This window comes from Phacochoerus africanus, chromosome 6 (assembly GCF_016906955.1).
Source record: "Phacochoerus africanus isolate WHEZ1 chromosome 6, ROS_Pafr_v1, whole genome shotgun sequence".
Taxonomy (NCBI): domain Eukaryota; kingdom Metazoa; phylum Chordata; class Mammalia; order Artiodactyla; family Suidae; genus Phacochoerus; species Phacochoerus africanus.
This window is the reverse complement of record NC_062549.1, coordinates 71565612-71584448: the sequence shown is the minus strand read 5'-3', so window position 1 is coordinate 71584448 and position 18837 is coordinate 71565612. Positions and strand designations below refer to the sequence as shown.

General features: G+C 37.0%; 1 protein-coding gene across 2 annotated transcripts in view; it reads left to right on the top strand.

Annotated features, from left to right (window-relative positions):
* The window catches only part of NKAIN3 (sodium/potassium transporting ATPase interacting 3), a 558181-nt gene that overhangs the window by 271115 nt on the left and 268229 nt on the right, over nt 1–18837 (top strand). The window lies entirely within an intron of this gene.

Genomic DNA, 18837 nt, shown 5'->3' with positions numbered 1-18837 from the left:
GGGCTTGCTTCTGACTTATTAACTTTTAACTCAACCTACAAAGGTCAGAAAGGACAGAAAGCTATTACCTTTGAACAGGTGTTTTGAGACCTTTGGAAATAGGTTTGTAGTTTGAGTTGCATTCTGAGACCACAGAGGTATATCATTGTAAAAACCAACCTATTACTTTTCCAGTAGTTTCGGCAAGGAAACTTGGATGCAGAAGTCAGGTGGGAATGGTGTAAAATATTCTTATTCTTGAAATATTGGTAGGTAAATAAATCTCAATATCAGATATATTGTTTGCTGTGCATATTTTATTTTCTTTTACCTTTTGATCCTGCATTTTTGGCTTAAGTAACATCTCCTTTGGAAAGACTTGCTATACCTTTGCTTTATTTGGGTGGAAAAGTTACCGTTTTGATCACGTTTCTTTGAAAATGTTTTCAATCAGTCTCTACCTGCAAAATGCCAAAGTAGTTGAGTGTGTGGGTTTTTCCATTGAGTTCCCTATACCTTGATCCAGGACATAATTGATTTACCCAACATACAAGTATTAAATTCAACATGTTCTAAATATTATAGAGCCACAGATACCTAATTGTTGAGGAAATAACAAGAGTGAGGACCTTGTTGAACATTGTTTGAGCTACATTTATATATCACGGTTGGTTCTAATATTTTGCATGTTTTACTTTCCAAATACGTCTTTCTTTTCTTGCTTATCTGAAGATCTAGCTGATTAATTTAGCAGTTTTTAGAAAAAAAAATAGTACGCTGACTCCAGATTTCCACTGGAAAAATACCAATATATAACTTTGCCAAGCTGTTCACAACATGCATCTGATAATCCCTTGAGATAGAGTTTAATGATGTTTTTGCATTGGTGATCTGTCATAATGCAGTGCCTGCAAGCTCTTCTTAGTTAAAGCGTAGAGATGAAAGAAGGTCTAATCCTGATGAGTGACTCATTCACATTTCTCTTGTTATGGATGTCACTATTCAATGGCTAAAGAAGCATCCAGTTCTCATTAAACTGTATCCTGAACGGCACAATGTGGAACAAATGAAAAAGGAACATGCTATTTCTGAACTGGATGCCAGCTCTCCTGCTTCTCTTTTGTCTGGCTTGATATGTTGAAATCTCAGTTAATGCTGTTGACAAGTATGTACACTTTTAGTTGCCAGCCAGGTCTTAACTTTAACAAAAGAACTGCTGGAGAAGTTCTGGCCCTGAGACAGCTGCTGGGATAAAAGGCACCTTTCACTAAAAAACATCACTCTTCCCCCTGTGGGGTATGCCCGAAAATGCAGCAACGCAGCCACTGGAAGGGGACTCTGAAAGCAAAGGTAGAAAAAGAAAATTGCTGGATTCATGGTTGGCAGTACAGGGTTACATCAAGTTGCCCATACAATTGCAAGCTTGCTGGTAAATCAATATGTGTTGCCATGGCGAGATGGCTATAAACAGAAAAACAGATGGGGATGGTTGTGTTGGGGGCAAAGAAAGAAAAGCTCCAAGTCTCTCCACGGTTTGTGAGTTGTAATTGTGATTTCCCATTTAGTCGTTGTAACCAGGCAGAAAATTTTCTGACAAATTTCAAAAAATTTTAATAAAAATGTAAAGAAATGGTTAAGCAAAAATGAAAAAGAAAAGAAATAGAAAAAAAGCCCCAAACCTCCTTCCATGTAAAAGTTATGTAGAATCCAATTATTTAGGGGAAAATTATAAGACTTGTATTACCATTTTATCACATTAATGTGGAAATGATACCATGAAAATCATTCCATTACTCGTGTCCTTATTTCTTTCCCAGTTCAGGAGTTACCTCTCACTTCACTTGTCAAACCATTTCCCTTATTTCATCCAAATCGTGTAAATGCTCATTTTATTTATTCAATCTATCATCATTTAAAGCAGGATTTCCCACCAAATAATTTCACTGTGAGTTCTTTATCTCTCAAAAAAAGCTTATTCTCTTTCTCTAAAGAAAAGAGAATTCCATTTGACAGATATTTGTCATACAGACACAAATGCAGAACTCCTATACTTTTTGTATGTATGCTATCTGATATCAATATGAGCTAACCCAGGCCCTGAATTATTAAAACCTTACATCTTATTTCACAGACTATTTTTCCCTCTAATGTTTACATGCTGAGAATGAGCATGCAGTAGTTTTTACAGACTGATTCATGTTTCTAAAACGGCATAATTTAATCATGAAAAAGCAAATTTTAATCTCTATTAGCAAAGAGAATTTCTTCATTTGTTCTAGCGTTTAGCATTAAACAACAACGTCACTTGATGGAGAACTAGGAAAGTGCAAGTTCCCACTTAACCGCAAAATACAGAGATGACCTTTGTCGGTAGTTTCCCAATAAAGCACATGAGTGGGATTTTGTTTCCTTGAAATAAGACTTTTTTTAAAAAAATGCCATAAGTAATAGAGTCAATCTATTACTTGAGATCAGAAACATCTTTGGAAGATGTATTTCTGACAGAATGGTAGAATAATTACACTGAACATCACTGTTGTTAACATCATTTAAAAGATGTTTTAATTGCATCAATGAATTAAGAAACTAAGTTTCTATAAACTTGAGCTTAGTTTCAAAACTCAAAGAAAGGGGAAGAAGAGATAAACCCCAAAGCACGGCCCAAGCTGGGAGTCTTAATAGAAGATCCTTTCATAAAGCTGGAATCCCACACAGTCATAGCTTCGAAGTGAAGGTGAGAAGTAGACCCGAACACATCCCCTCAAGACAAGCAAATTATCTGCCTCCATTCTTGATAGTAGGTGGAAAAATTAAAAAGGGTTCTCAATATACATAAAAATAGATTAGGTCTCACATAGATGTGTAAACTAAATTCACACCACTTGAGTGATCCAGAGAATATATAACCTAATATAAGGTGGTGGTAGTGGTGGTTATTAGTGACTCAAGGCACCAGGCAAACACAAATGAAAATCCAAAAGAAAATAAAATGTCTTTGAAGGTTATCTGCCTTCAAAGTCAGTCACAAAATTTCCTGAAGATAAAGTCCCAAGGAACTAGATTTATAATCAGCAATTCAGAATATACAAAGAACCAAGGGGCCATGCCTGTAAGGCGATAGAATAATCAAATAGCAAATCAAACACAAAGATATAGGTCAGACACCGAACACGAGATAATATACTAGAAATGAATATGCTCACAGAAATAAAGGAGAGGTTTGAGCTAAGCAAAGAGCAAAATGACTAAGCATACTTGAAAAAAATCAAGTAGACTTAACAGAAAAATACATATGATATTAAATCTTAAATACTCAATACAATGAGATCCTGCTGTGTAGCATTGAGAACCATGTCTAGATACTTACATCGCAACACAGCAATGGGAGGCAAAAGTATGTATACATGTATGTGTGACTTGGTCCCCGTGCTATACAGAGGAAAAATAAATAAAATTTTTAAAAAATCTCAATAGTTTACCAGATTCAAAAGAGTGGAGAAAAATAATGAATGGGAAAATATTTGGGGAAGGTATTATACAGTATACAACCCAGAAAACCAAGGGTTAGAAGATTAATACACAGGAAGGTGGGATGAGAAGCTCTATGTGCCTGAATGGTGTTCTGGAAGAAAAAAAGAGAGAGAGAGAGAGGCAAAATATGACAAGTGTAAGTGTTTGAAGAGAATTTAGCTGAAATTTTTCTAGAACTGATGAAGACCATCAATCATCAGATTCTGGAAGACAAAAATTTACCAAGAAAAATAAATTAAAAGACATTCACACAGAGATACATCATAGTCAATCCTCAAAACTTCAAGAATATAGAGAGGATTTAAAGTCTGCTGGAGAGATGGAGAGAAGGCATTGCCTTCAGAGGAAGCATAATTAAACACTAGCTCACTTCTTACTAGTACCACTGGGATCCAGCAAATTTTTTTGTTATGTGGAAAGTAAAATATACTTAATGGGAAATGTTAAGTGTTTGAATTAAATAAAGGTACTTTCATTTTGAAAATGGAAAGGGTTTGCCACCAAGAGACCCTCAATTTAACAAGTCTGAAAGTATCTTTTTCAGGAAAAAACAGTTTTCCCAGAAAGAAGGTCTCAGAAACAAAAAGAAATGATGAGCAAGAAGGCAATATATATGTGGTTAAATTAGATACAAATGTTTATTGAATAAATTAATAACAATAATGTCAAGATAGAAAACTATACATAAAAAGACCTATTTGGAGAATTATAGTCTTATAAGATTATATTGTTTGGTAAAAGGGGAAAGATGATTAAGTTTAGACATTGATAACTTATGTATATATACTAACAAGCCTAGGGTGGTTATTTAAATAAAAGAAATAAAGCCTTGAAACTAATAAGGGGATAAAATGGAATGGGAAGAAAACTGATAATTTCAAAGTAAGGGATGAAAGTAGAAGTAAAGTCCCAGGGCAAGAAAAAGAAATACAAAGCAAGAATAATAGAAATAAATTCAAATATATCATTAATCACAAAAAAATATAACTGGACAAAATGCTTGGCTTAAGAGACAGAGATTGTCAGACTGAATTGAAAATAGTATGTGAAGTTATATGTTATGTCACTTATTTAATATGGCTTTCTTCTAAATGGCATACAGATAGGTCATGTTTCTTAACCCACTTTGCCCATTTCTTTATTCAATGTATTTTCACTTAAGTGATTCTTGATATATTCAGGATTAAAATCTAACATTTTATTTTGTGTCTCTGTTCACACTTTTTTCATTTCTTTATTTTCTTTTCCTGCCTTTCTGTGGGTTATTTGAACATTTTTTAGAATTCCATTTTGAGGAGTTCCCGTCGTGGCGCAGTGGTTAACGAATCCGACTAGGAACCATGAGGTTGCGGGTTCGGTCCCTGCCCTTGCTTAGTGGGTTGACGATCCGGCGTTGCCGTGAGCTGTGGTGGGTTGCAGACGCGGCTGGGATCCTGCATTGTTGTGGCTCTGGCGTAGGCTGGCAGCTACAGTTCCGATTGGATCCCTAGCCTGGGAACCTCCATATGCCACGGGAGCGGCCCAAGAAATGGCAAAAAGACAAAAAAAAAAAAAAAGAATTCCATTTTGATTTATTTATAGTGTCAGATCATTTTAACATCTCTCTCCTCTTGATAATGACATCTATTGCTTATCTTCTTTCATTCAGTTTGAGATCTTCCTAGTTCTTGTCCTGGCATCACATGTATGTTCTTCTGTATTATTAATACCACTTTAGGCTGCTGTATAGAACAGCAGTTATACTCATTGTACATAAAATTACAGGAAAAAGAATTATCCTTATAAAGAAATTTACACATATCCATCTTCATTAGAAGCAAGGGAATGAATGTCTGAGATAAAAGCTCAGGATGTTGGCAGTGTACCTCTCCACGATCAGTGTTGCTGCATCAGAGCTCATAAAATTAACACTCATTCAACCCCTGTCACTAGAAAAAGAACCAGAAGACATATCATATGATAGGTTCTAATGTATGTAGACAGTTTGTACACTTATAATCTAAAAAAAAAAAACAAAAAACTGCAAACCGTGAGGCTGACCAAGGTTCCCAGTCCTTTGAGAAACATTTTAGTGTCCAAAATGTGTGAGCATGATTGAAAAGTGGTTAATTCAGTTTGTCCCCTGGGACTTTGAAGATTAAAGACACCCATACTAAGTTGATGAAGACCATGTCACCAAATTAGACCATAGCTGTTGGTTAGTAATAACTGTGAGGAAGAAAATAAAATGCAAATTTATACCAGAAACACCTCAAACATTGTCTAAGGTTTTCACTAGTTCAGCAATCAGCAATATACTCCATGGTCATTGGGTCCATGACTAACTGGTCTATTCCAAGGACGTGGTCAGCAATGGAACACTCAACCAGCTGCTCATAGTGAGCTAAGGGCAGCAAGAGAAAGACAAAGAGAATCATCCAAAACAAAAGAGACAGGCAATGGTGTTAACTTACTTTAACCTCATCAACTGGTTATTTACATGTCTGTTGTGTATTCTAATTTTCAAGTGAGAATGGCTTCTCTATAGCATAAATACTTTGACATATTCAAGTTTTTTTTCCATATTGTTTTCTAAAGAAGAAATATTTAATTTCATTCCCAAATGAAAAATCTAGGTCTTTCTGAAAATGGATATTTTAAAGGGATTCTTTTAAGAAGGAATTTTGCAGGTGGTTTCTACTACAAATAAAAATGTGAAAAGGCCCTTAAAGAAACTTTTGGCCCATAACCCTCTCTTCTGTCTTCTCATGCTGGGTTGCCATTTAGGTAAAACCTCCATAGGAGTCTTAAATGCCACAGCAGGCATATTCCCACCAGCTGTTTGTGGGATTGCATAGGTCACCCAGCCTGGAGGTTCAAGTTTAGTGTTCTTGGATCCATTATGGCTCCACTGGAGGGTTGAAATTTAATCTTCAATCACTGTTCTGTAACAAAGTGGCACTTCGGGCTTTTGCTAAAATAGCTGGCTTCTTCCTATCTTGAACTATTCATGGACTGGAACTGAATTTTTTAAGGTCGGCTTCTGCTTGGCAAAGTTGGAGGTGCTGGGCTGTAGGATAATTCCTGGCATAAATTACTAAGAAGCTGAATCAAATGATGTTATCTCTCTGTTTAGAGATCAAGGTACATCCTCAAACAACTACTAACAGATAATTCCCTTCTGCCAAACTTTTGTGCAATTCTTACCAAAGCATTGTTGATTTAGTGTGAAAAAAGTAAGCAGAGCATTCGTCACCTAGTTTCTTTATGAGGTGATTTGTCTTTTGTCTCTATGAGTATCTGCAGGGCTAGAAAACAAGTACATATATGTACATACATGTTCTTTTTCTCATATTATCTTCTATCATGTTCCATCACAAATGACTGGATATAATTCCCTGTGCTATAAAGCAGGACTTAATTGCTTATCTGTTCTAAATGTAATAGTATGTTTCTAACTCCAAACTCTGAGTCCATCCCACTCCCTCCCCCTCCCCCTCCCCCTTGGCAACCACAAGTATGTTCTCTATGGCCATGAGTTTGTTTCTGCTCTGTGGAAATGTTCATTTGTGCCATATATTAGATTCCAGATATAAGTGATATCATATGGCATTTGGCCCTCTCTTTCTGACATACTTCACTTAGTGTGAGAATCTCTAGTTCCATCCAAGTTGCTGCAAATAGCATTATTTTGTTCCTTTTTATGGCTGAGTAGTATTCCATTGTGTATATGTACCACATCTTCTTAATCCATTCATCCCTGGATGGACATTTAGGTTGTTTCCATGTCTTGGCTATTGTGAATAGTGCTGCAGTGCACATTCGGGTGCATGTATCTTTTTCAAGGAAAGTTTTGTCTGGAAATATGCCCAGGATTTCTGGATCATATGGCAGTCCATATTTTGTTTTCTGAGGTACCTCCATACTGTTTTCCATAATGGTTTATCAATTTACATTTCCACAAACAGCGTAGCAGGGTTCCCTTTTCGCCACACCCTCTCCAGCACTTGCTATTTGCAGTCTTATTAATGATAGCCATTCTGACCAGTGTGAGATGGTATCTCATTGTAGTTTTGATTTTCATTTCTCTAATCAGTGATGTGGAGCATTTTTCATGTGCCTGTTAGCCATCCATTATTTCTTCTTTGAAGAAATTTCTATTTAGGTCTTCTGCCCATTTTCCAACTGTGGGCTTTTTGTCTTTTTTTATTTTGGGGTTTTTTTTTTTTTTTGGTGAGTTGTATTAGTTGTTTGCATATTTTGGAGATCAAGCCATTGTCAATTGCATAATTTGTAATTATTTTCTCCCATTCAGTAGGTTGTCTTTTTTTTATGGTTTCCTTTGCTGTATAAAAGCTTGTAAGTTTGATTAGGTCCCACTGGTTTATTTTTGTTTTTATTTCTATTGCCTTGGGAGACTGACCTAAGAAAACATTTGTATGGTTGATGTCAGAGAATGTTTTACCTATGTTCTCTTCTAGGAGTGTTATAGTATCTTGTCTTTTGTTTTGGTCTTTAAGCCATTTTGAGTTTACTTTTGTGCATGGTATGAGGGTGTGTTCTAGTTTCATTGATTTACATGCGGCTGTCCAGTTTTCCCAGCACCATCAGCTGAGGAGACTGTCTTTTTCCCATTTTATATTCTTGCCTCCTTCATTGAAGATTAGTTGGCCATAGCTGTCTGGCTTTATTTCTGGGTTCTCTATTCTGTCCCATTGGTCTGTAAGTCTATTTTGGTACCAGTGCCACATAGTCTTGATTACTGTAGCTTTGTGATGTTGTCTTAAGTCTGAGAGAGTTATGCCTCCTGCTTGGTTTTTGTTCCTCAGGATTGCTTTGGCAGTTCTGGATCTTTTATGATCCAAAAATGTAAAATTTTTGGATAGTTTGTTCCAGTTCTGTGAAAAATGTCATGAGTAATTTGATAGGGGTTGTATTGAACCTGTAGATTGCTTTGGGTAGTATGGCCATTTTAATGGTATTAATTCCTCCAATTCAGGAGCATGAAGTATCTTTCCATTTTTGGAATCCCCTTTAATTTCCTTGATTAATGTTTTACAGTTCTCAGCATATAAGTCTTTCACCTCCTTTGTCAGGTTTATTCCTAGGTATTTAATTTTTTGAGGTGCAATTTTAAAAAGTATTGTATTTTTATATTCCTTTTCTAATATTTCATTGTTAGTATACAGAAATGCAACTGATTTCTGAATGTTAGTCTTGTATCTTGCTACTTTACTGAATTCATTGATCAGTTGGAATAGTTTTTGTGTGGAGTCCTTAGGGTTTTCTATATATAGTATCATGCCAACTGCATAGAGTGACAATTTTACCTCTTCTCTTCCAATTTGGATACCTTTTATTTCTTTTGTTTGTCTGATTGCTGTGCCTAGGACTTCCAATACTATGTTGAATAAAAGTGGTGAGAGTGGTCATGTTCCAGATTTTAGTGGGAAGGCTTTCAGCTTTTCTCCATTGAGTATTGTATTGGCCGTGGGTTTGTCATAAATGGACTTTATTATGTTGAAGTAAGTTCCCTCTGTACCCACTTTAGTAACAGTTTTTATCATGAATGGATGAACACTAGTTTTTAATATGACTTATTAAAAAAAAAAAAGGGTAAAGGCCACAATTGGAATATGTAATCTGATGCTACAGAAGGTCTTCATAAGAGATTCCAACACATTAACCTCAAAACTGTAATTTTCCTCCTCACTTTCAATAATTGCAACAACATTCAGCCGGCTAGGTGTTTTTTTGATCAGAGTGAATACGTAAGCTAAATTGACCTGATTATTCATCACCTCTCACATATAATTGCCTTTAGAGTCTAGTTCCTGAATATTTCCATGCTGTCCCTGTCATCATCTTTCTTGGCCACTGTCTTAGTTCAGGTTCCCATCCTCCTTCATGTAATGATTGTAGTATCTCTCACCACATGCCCTACCTTAAGTCCAAGTGTTATCCTTACTGCCATCATCTCCTATTAAAAAGCAAAGTCAAAACAGTTCCAAACCTCTAACAGAGGGGTCTTTCTTTCTTTCTTTTTCTTTTTTACAGTGTTGAGATAGCTTCAAGTGTACAGCAGATTTATTCAGTTACACATACACATTCTTATTTCAGATTCATTTCCACTCCAGGATATTATAAGATATTGAGTATAGTTCCCTATGCTATGCTGTAGATCCTTGTTGTTTACCTATTTGAGACATAGTAGTGTGCATATGTTAATCCCACGCTAATTTATTTGACAGAGGGTTTTTTTTAAGCATAATTTGTTTATGAAATTCCATAATGCACAAGAGTAAGCCTTTAATGGCTTCCTGACACCTACAAGGTGAGTCTCAACTCACCCGGTTACACCTTGACCTTCATCTTCCCTTATGAACACCTTCCACAGCGTATGCACTACACCACTGTTTAGCAAACTACAATTCTTGACCCACTGGTAGGTAGGAAATCAATTTAATTAGTCTAGGCTAGCACTGTTAATGACATAGAATAAAACCTACCAGACTATGGCACACATAAGAAGGTTAAGCATTGCTTCTTAATATTTTGTTTCCGTATGTATGTTGTAAAAGATATGTTTTCCTCCTATGTATTGAGTTAAGGCACACATACACAGAAAGAGAAATGAAACACAGATCTTCTTTTCTTAGCACAAATAACCCATGTTTGTTGACTACAATTTTTAGAAAAATTAGAATAGTGATCATTTTTAAACAACCCAAATTCCACTATTCAGATATAATTTAGACAGATGGGTTTAATGTTGTATGTCTACACACACACACACACACACACACACAGAAATATACCTGAGTTATATGCATAGCCACACAAGCCTTCTATACACTTAGAAGGGTCTCAAAACATTTGCTGATTGACATTGATAGATACAGATTTCTAGTTATCAAATAGAATTTCATTATGCATACATGTGATTTTGTCCTACATAATGTATATGATCAGTTTTTTATATCAATATATATTGACCTACATTATTTTTTTTGTCTTTTTTTTGTTGTTGTTGCTGTTGTTGCTATTTCTTGGGCATCTCCCGCGGCATATGGAGGTTCCCAGGCTAGGGATTGAATCGGAGCTGTAGCCACCGGCCTACGCCAGAGCCACAGCAATGCAGGATCCGAGCTGCGCCTGCAACCTACACCACAGCTCACGGCAACGCCAGATCGTTAACCCACTGAGCGAGGCCAGGGATCGAACCCGCAACCTCATGGTTCCTAGTCAGATTCGTTAACCACTGCGCCACGATGGGAACTCCTGACCTACATTATTTTGTGTAGTGTGTAGTATTTCATATTATGGATATGTCAACATATATTTTTAATATCCTGTATATTGGACATCCCTCCTTCCGTGTGTGTGTGTGCCAGGCACCAATTTAAATGTATACATATATACTCATTTATTATATATAACTTATTGTATATTATATGTATATAAACGTATTTAATCTGCAGAAAATGACAGTGAAAGGGGCCCTATCATTTTACAGATGGGAAGCCAAGACAGAATTTAAGGATAATGCCCAAGATCCCATGCTAGTAAGCAGAAGAGCCAAGATCTGAAACCAGCCAGTCTGGGTCTGGCCCAGGAGTCTGTGCGCCAACACTATGCAGTGTTGCCTCTACAGTTGTCCAATTAAGATAAATTACTGAGAGTGGACTTAAATTTAATGGAACTAAAATAGAATATTTGTAAAGCATTTTTCTCAGAGGGCACACTAGACACTTTATGGCATTCTGAAATCCTCTTCTATATCTTTTGCTTTAATTGTTCTGTCCCCATCATTCTTTGCATGAAAACTTTGACTGTTCTTTGGGAACCCCATATAATAGCCACCTCTTTTCTAAAGGTGTCATAAACAAACTCGTCATGCCAAGCAGAACTCAAAACACTTTGCTCTGTGCCCCTATGGTTCTTTGAACACCCCTCTACCATAGCATGGATAATATTTTATTATAACTTTTAATCTATACCTTTTGTCCCCACTAGAGTATGAACTAGTTCCTCTAGGCCAGGAATTCTGTCATTCATCTTTGTGCTCCCAGATCATTAAATGGTACATGTGAACAAATGAATTAGTAAAAGAGAAATAATGGTTTTAGATTCATAAAGCTGAATCTGAAAAGAAATCACTGCTGACATTCTAATGATTAGATTAAAAGTGTTTTTAAAATGGTTCTTTGTTTACCTCTTCAGCCTTACCCCATTGTCTTCATTAACCATTACTTTAATAAAATAGTTGCAATATCTCACTTCCTAAAATGATCTGGTGTCATCTGATTTTTGTAATGCTTGACCCTCAAAGCAGACTCTGGACTCTAGAAAGACCAAAAACTACACATATCTTTCAGTTAATTCTTCTTGAAAAAGAGTAGCCTCAATTTGGTTATTATTAGTAGAATGGCTTGAAAATAAAAGCTGTTTTGTTCGGTGTTGGGGATCATTAAATATCCTTAGGCATAGACGATGTGTTTTCCTCATGATTGACGTGAAAGTGACTTTATCTAGGCAAGGAATAAGGAATTGTTTATTGTCCTTTCATTTCAAATGAGGTATTACTGGGATATATGATATATACCCAAGGATATTACTAGAAATATTTATCTTTTTCCTTTCCATTACACCTTGTTGACAGAGTTTTATAGATACTTTGGTGGAGTTAGAGCTATATTTATTTACATCAACCTTCTTATACCAAAACCAAAATCACAAATTTTTAAATTATAATGCTACTTCAGTGGATTTTTCTGGGAAGAAATCTTCCTACAGATATAGGAAGTTTTGAGACCTCTGGTCACCTCAGTAATGGGATTGGACATAGCAGGAGCTGGGATAGACAGTAGCCCTAGATGTGGTTTTCTGAGGCTGAGAGAAGGTGGGAAAATTCTGGGCTCTTTCTGGACTAGTCCAGACCTGACTACGGCATGTACACATCTCCACCTCAAGTCAGGGACCCATCCCAGAGAAATCAAGAAATTGGGCGAGCAGGAAGTAACAGTTGCATAGTAGGTAGAATGTTGGCCCCCAAAGATGTTCATGTCCTAATCCCTGGAACCTGTGAATACATTTCCTTATGTAACAAAGGGGAAGTAACGTCACAGAGGGAATTAAGGGTTCAGCGGTGGCTGAAATGGATTTTTCTGAGTGATCCAGGAAAGCCCTGTGTAATCACCAGAGTCTTTATAAGTGGAAGAAGGAGGTAGACAAGAAGGAACCAGAGGGATGATGGCAGCATGAGGACTCAGCCCAGAGCCGCTGGCTTAGATAATGAAGGAAGAGGACCGAGGAAGGTGGGCAGCCTCCAGCAGCTGGAGAAGTCAAGGAAAGGAAACCTCCCTTCGAGGTTTCAGAAGGAAGGCAGCCCAGCCTGCCAACACCCTGATTCTAGCACAGCAAAGCTCTTTTTGGACTTCTGAACTACAGAAGACAATATAGTTCTGTAGGGTCGAGTATTTGTTTGAGCATTAGAAGAGCAGCAATAAACTTAATACACAATGGCTGGCACTTATTGATTGCTATCTGAAGTGCCTTATGTGCATATCCTAATATTTATCTGCAAGATTACTATTTTCTACCTCTGATGAAGAAACTAAAATAGCACAGCTGGTGAGTTTTGGAAAAGTGCAGCTTGCCTCTTCTGAAGGACAAAAGGAGGGATTGAGAAATGGGTGGGATAGGAAGAAGGAGGACTAAATCATGAAACATTCCACTGTGCTTCCGATGTTATTTCTATCTCCTGTGATAGAGCTTATTTCAGAATTTGACCTCAGTAAACAGTGTATGCTTTGCTGCATGATTTCAGAATAGTATGGAGGAAAGACAATAGGCTCAGAACATAAAGATGCTAGTCTGATCTCCAAAGCAAATTAGCTGGTGGTTGTGAGCTTCTTCATATAAGGATAATCATATTTTTCCTATTTTTGTTAGCATCGAATTAGATTAATAAACATGGGAGAATGTGTTAAATAATGTTCCACTCAGAATGTTACTATTCTTTTAGATTTTTGGAGCACTTTTTATGCAGTGGCTTATTCTCTGACAGGCTGAGAAGTTGGTGAAATAGTTGTCATTCTACCAGCTAATATGCCGAGTCAGTGCACAAAATATGCTAAAGAACTTTCTTGAGTGAGTTTATGGTTCATAAATGCTTTTCACATGCATCTTTCAGCTCATCAGCCTCCATCAGTCTGTCCATGTGGGAGGGCAGGAAGTAACAGCTGCAAAATGTTGGCCTACCTGTTCTTTTTTAAATAAGAAAATTCCTTGATCTGTTACCCACAGTTCCTTATTTCTTCAAAAAATAGACTTGCATCCTAACATGAGGCTGTTTTCTGATTTCCAAAATCGTTCACTTAACCAAGTAGCTTACGTCTTCATGATTGAATTGTAAGACTAGGAAATACCCATTCAACTTCTTTGAGATATAGGGACTCAAAATCTGTAGATAGAATTCAAGAAGCCATTTCAGGTGTTCTGGAGACAATTTCCTAGTGAAGCTAACTCAAGGACTAAAGGTCAACAGTCACAGTTAGCATCATGGAAGTACTCTTCCCTGAAGCTCTCATGCTTCCACCTCCCCTAACTGCATAGACATAGTGGTCATTCAGGCCACCAGAAATGGTACTAAGGTGTGGCCTATTAAACCTGATTTGACTTTATTCATTATATGAAATTATTGGTTTTGGTTTTTTTAGAATAGCCTCTGTCATCTGACCACTACCAAAAATAACACAAAACCATGCCGAAACCACAAAGCCCTTAACACAATTGCTCTCTTTATTGGATAAACCAAATCATAAACAGGCCATATCCATCAAAGTTTGTACACATCCTAAGACTTGGTTACCTGTCTATAGGCATAAGAAACCTTTCCAAAATAGCACCTGCTTTAACATAGTGGTAAATCTTCAGGTTATTAGATCTTTTGTGGCAGTCTTTATAAACAGGCTTATGAAACAAATGCTATGATCCTTCTATTTATTTACTTCAGAGCCATGAAAAAGTATTCATAAATTTTAGCTTAAAATATAAGGGCATAATCTGGCCTAGGCCAGGTTTATGAATGCAGCAGTTGGGCATCTTCAACCTCAAGAAATCTCCATTGGAAAATGAATATCTATGAGATTCTAGAGCCAAGAAAGTAAGGATGATGGTGGCAGAACTGAGGGCTCCATGGACTTTCCAGACATAAGGAAACCTCCTCTAATACCCAAAAGACATTTGAAATGACCTGGGATGTACCATTTAGCTGATAGGAGTGTTAATTAGCACTCTGAAATTCCCCCTTTAGGGAATGATTCTGTCCTTCATGGCTATCAAATACTTATCCCATGAATTCCTAGACCACAGGTTATGCAGGAGAGAGTGAGTATCAGTCACACAAAATGCTTTCATTTCACCGTGTTTTAGGAAACTATGGGTTGATCAAACACTCTCCTACAATTCTACTAACGGGAGGAACTCTGTTTTGATCTTTTTTTTATTGTGTTTGACTCTAGTGCACAGGGAAAAGTCCAAGGGGAAGAGGATGTAAAAGCAGCTCACCTTTCTCACTGTGACGTTCAACCTCCAAGGATACTCACTTCTTAGGAATGAGCATTCTTGCCCAGCTTTTGTTTGGACAGAAGCTTCCTTTGTAGATCCAAACTAAGTAAATGCCCAGGAAAATATTTGGTCACCTGGAGTTTTTATAGCTTTTTCATTAAGATAAATAAATTTTCACCATGTGTAGTAATTATGAGCTAAGGAAAAATACCATGTGAACCATTAAACATAATATATGGATCAATAAGAAAGTTACTGTATTTTAAAGTTGCTTCTGTTTGTCTCTATCTACATTGCTTGGGCATAATAAGAAAATAGGATTTGCAGCAACATGGATGGAACTAGAGACTCTCATACTAAGTGAAGTGAAGTCCAAAAGAGAAATACCATATGATATCACTTATATCTGAAATCTAATATGTAGCACAAATGAGCCTACCTACAGAAAAGAAACAAACTCATGGACAGGGAGAACAGACTTGTGGTTGCCAAGGGGGAGGGGGAGAGGGTGGAATGGACGGGGAGTTTGGGATTAGCAGATGTAAACTATTGCATTTGGAGTGGATAAGCAATGAGGTTCTGCTGTATAGCACAGAGAACTGTATCTAATCACTTGTGATAGAACATGATTGAGGATAATGTGAGAAAAAGAATATGTACATATAACTATAAAATGTATATATAACTGGGTCACTTTGCTGTATAGCAGAAGTTGACAGAGCATTGTAAAGCAACTATAATAAAAAAAATTTTTTAAAGAAAATAGGGACACTTCTTGAGCTATTGGGAGTATGTGTGTTAATGTGGACTGCAGCTAATGATTCCTAGATTTATAAGAAATTTTCACCTTAGAGTCTGATAAAAAGAAATGCCTGACCCCGAAGGAAGCATTTTAAAACATACCCCCCCTTCCCTTTGCCATATACACAGAATTCAGACAGAACACTCAGTCTCTCCCAAGTTCTGTTAGATATACTTGCTATGGTCAAATTACACTTTTATTTTGTTCTATAATCATATTGAAGACTTCCGAGCTTTCGGCAACTGGATTCTGAAACTTACAAGCCAATAAGCAACATTTTCATTGGAATGAATATGTTATACTTGTCATGCAGCCCCAAGTATGATCCAGAGTCACACTTCTCTCCTTGTAGTTCCAGTGTTGCCATCCCCGTGCCATTCAGGGAGAATATTTCAATGGCTTCTTCATATTTATATTGAAAATCAGGCCCTATGTCGCAGTTTCTGCTGAGCACAGTGGGTTAATGATCCGACTTGTCTGTATGGCATTGCTGGTTCTATCCCTGGCCCCGGCACAGTGGGTTAAGGATCCTGAATTGCCGCAGTGGCGTAGATAGCAGATATAGCTTGGATTTGATCACTGGCCTGGGAACTTCCATAGGCCGCGGGTGAGGACAAACACAGAAATAAACAACCAACCAACCAAAAGCATGCCCAATATTACTGTTCTTAGTATTTTGGAATTACATTTTCCTTGTATCACTGATCCAGACTCCTTCCATCCCCTCCCTTCTCCCCTTTCTTTTTATTAAGATCGTTTGCTTTTATTTTTAACTTGTTAGGGGCACACTCATTTTCTTTTCCATCATGTTTTTAAACCTCCTGGAGTCTGATCTGCCTCCCCTTTCCCTTAGAAAAGATCCCATTGTTCTTGAGGCTACTGCTTCTTGTTCTGATTTAAACTGGTGACTCGTTGGTTTTGCTGTCTCTGGAGTGCCTCGCTACCTTTCTGTTTTCTTGGATGCCCTGCTTGTATAGAAAGCTCAGGTTCTTCCATTGTCTCACTCAGTCTCTTTGCTCTGGCATCTCTGCAGAGCCCGCATCCTCTGCTTCCATCTGGACTGGATGCTTTTCTTGACACTGCATCACATATTCGATCACGTCCTTTTCACTGCTTTTCTGAGTCAAAACTCCTATTTTTCCACATGCCGTATTCAGTGGCGCACAGGTAAATATTTAATCATACGCTCTTGTGACAAATAATCGAGACCTTGGTATTTTAGTGCTTCCCAGTGTCCACGTTGTAAATACAATGGCCAATGTCAAGTTCCCAACTAGATGTTACTGTCTGTGGAGTTGGGAAGATGCACTGATTTGTGCACACAGGCCTGCGCCAGCAGCTTAAGCGCATTGTTGATGAGACCATTTTGTCCGAGATGTTTCTAAGCTATATTGATACTTTTTTGAGTTAACAAAGTAAGCTGAGCCTCATTTGGTTTCATTTTGTGGCACTAGGTCATTATTATTAATGTCAAGCTATAAGGTGAAAAGCGTGATGTCTAGAGGTGACATTTAGAGGGACTCTGCCTCTAAACTAAGTGACTTAATAGCTTATCATGGAAATTAGATAAAATTCTGAATAGAAAACGTGATGGTATTTTGTTTGTTTTTGCAGGGCGTTTTGTTGTTGTTAGCTGACTTTTTAAAACACAGTAGTCAAATCTAGTTTTTGTGGCTTGTGTAGTTGCTTTAGCTGCCTCTTGCCTGATGCTTGATATCACCTCCTGGTTTGTTTGTTTTTAAATGGCCTTTTATTTGTGCTTTTATTTCAAGCCACTCTAAATCCATTTCAAGTTATCAGAGAAAAAATGTAAGTAGAGAGAGGGTGTCTTCAATAAAGAATGCAGGGTTTCTAATGAGTGGTGTTAATGTGGCTTCTCTTTCGTTGTGTGTGTTCTCTCTAATATCGTAAAAGAGAACGCTATCGATGCATCTTCTGACAGAAAAGAAAATGGGTTTTTCTCTGTTTGAAAAGTTCACTTTAAAGGTTTTTGTGATGCGGGACAGCTTTAAAATAGGGTTGCTTTTCAGAATGAATTGCCTGCAGCTGCTCTTCAGAATTTTTGGGGTTTTTTTTCCTGAGCACATCCATCCTGTTTGGACATTTTTTTAAAAAATTGCATATTTACATTGCTGATGGGCCAATAAATAAAATGCTGCATTTTTAGGGGAAGCTTCTTGGGAACTAATTGCTGTCACAAGCAGAGAGATAAGGGATTGAAAGCAGGGTGCTGCTGCTTACCTTGCTCTGACTATTGGGTGTTTTCACCCTTTCTCTGCACCTTCCCATCTGTGAGCGCAGGGGATGGTGACGAATTACTTAATCAGGAAATTCCCAGGAATTGAATGTGGTTCTGCTAGGCTTGTCTTTAGGTATTTGCTCTTTTTTCCTCTCCTCCACAGCTCGCTGAAGGTGAATCTTAACCAAGGTAAATTCAGCTTACTGGATAGAGGACATTTCTTTATGTTCAAGGAAATTAAAGCTATTCAGGCTTACACTTGCCACATAACTAGAAAAATACCTCGGGTACCATTTTCATTTCAAATCTGCAGTTTCTAGTACCAGCAGTATGGTTTATCATTGGATCAGTTTCTTTTAGCAGGGCAAAAGTAGAGAAGGGCTTGAAATGTGTAAGATTCATGTCCAAATACAGCAGGTGGAGTTATACAATTTTTAGATATAAAATACAATAAATATCATTTGTACATGATACTTCCCTTCTTGATATTGCTAGACGATATGAAATTCATCTCTTTCATCGTAAATGGTTTAAGCGTCTATTTTAAGATAGTTCAGAATTGCTTTAAAACGTCATTGTGTATAATTCAAATGTAAAAAACTGTGACGTCTAAAATTATCACCTTATAATTTTGATTTGAGTATTTAAATTTATTGAGTATTTGAGTATTTTTATTTTATTTGAGTATTTAAAAATGTATCTAATCTAAGATGAATTTTCATGTAGGTATATGAGC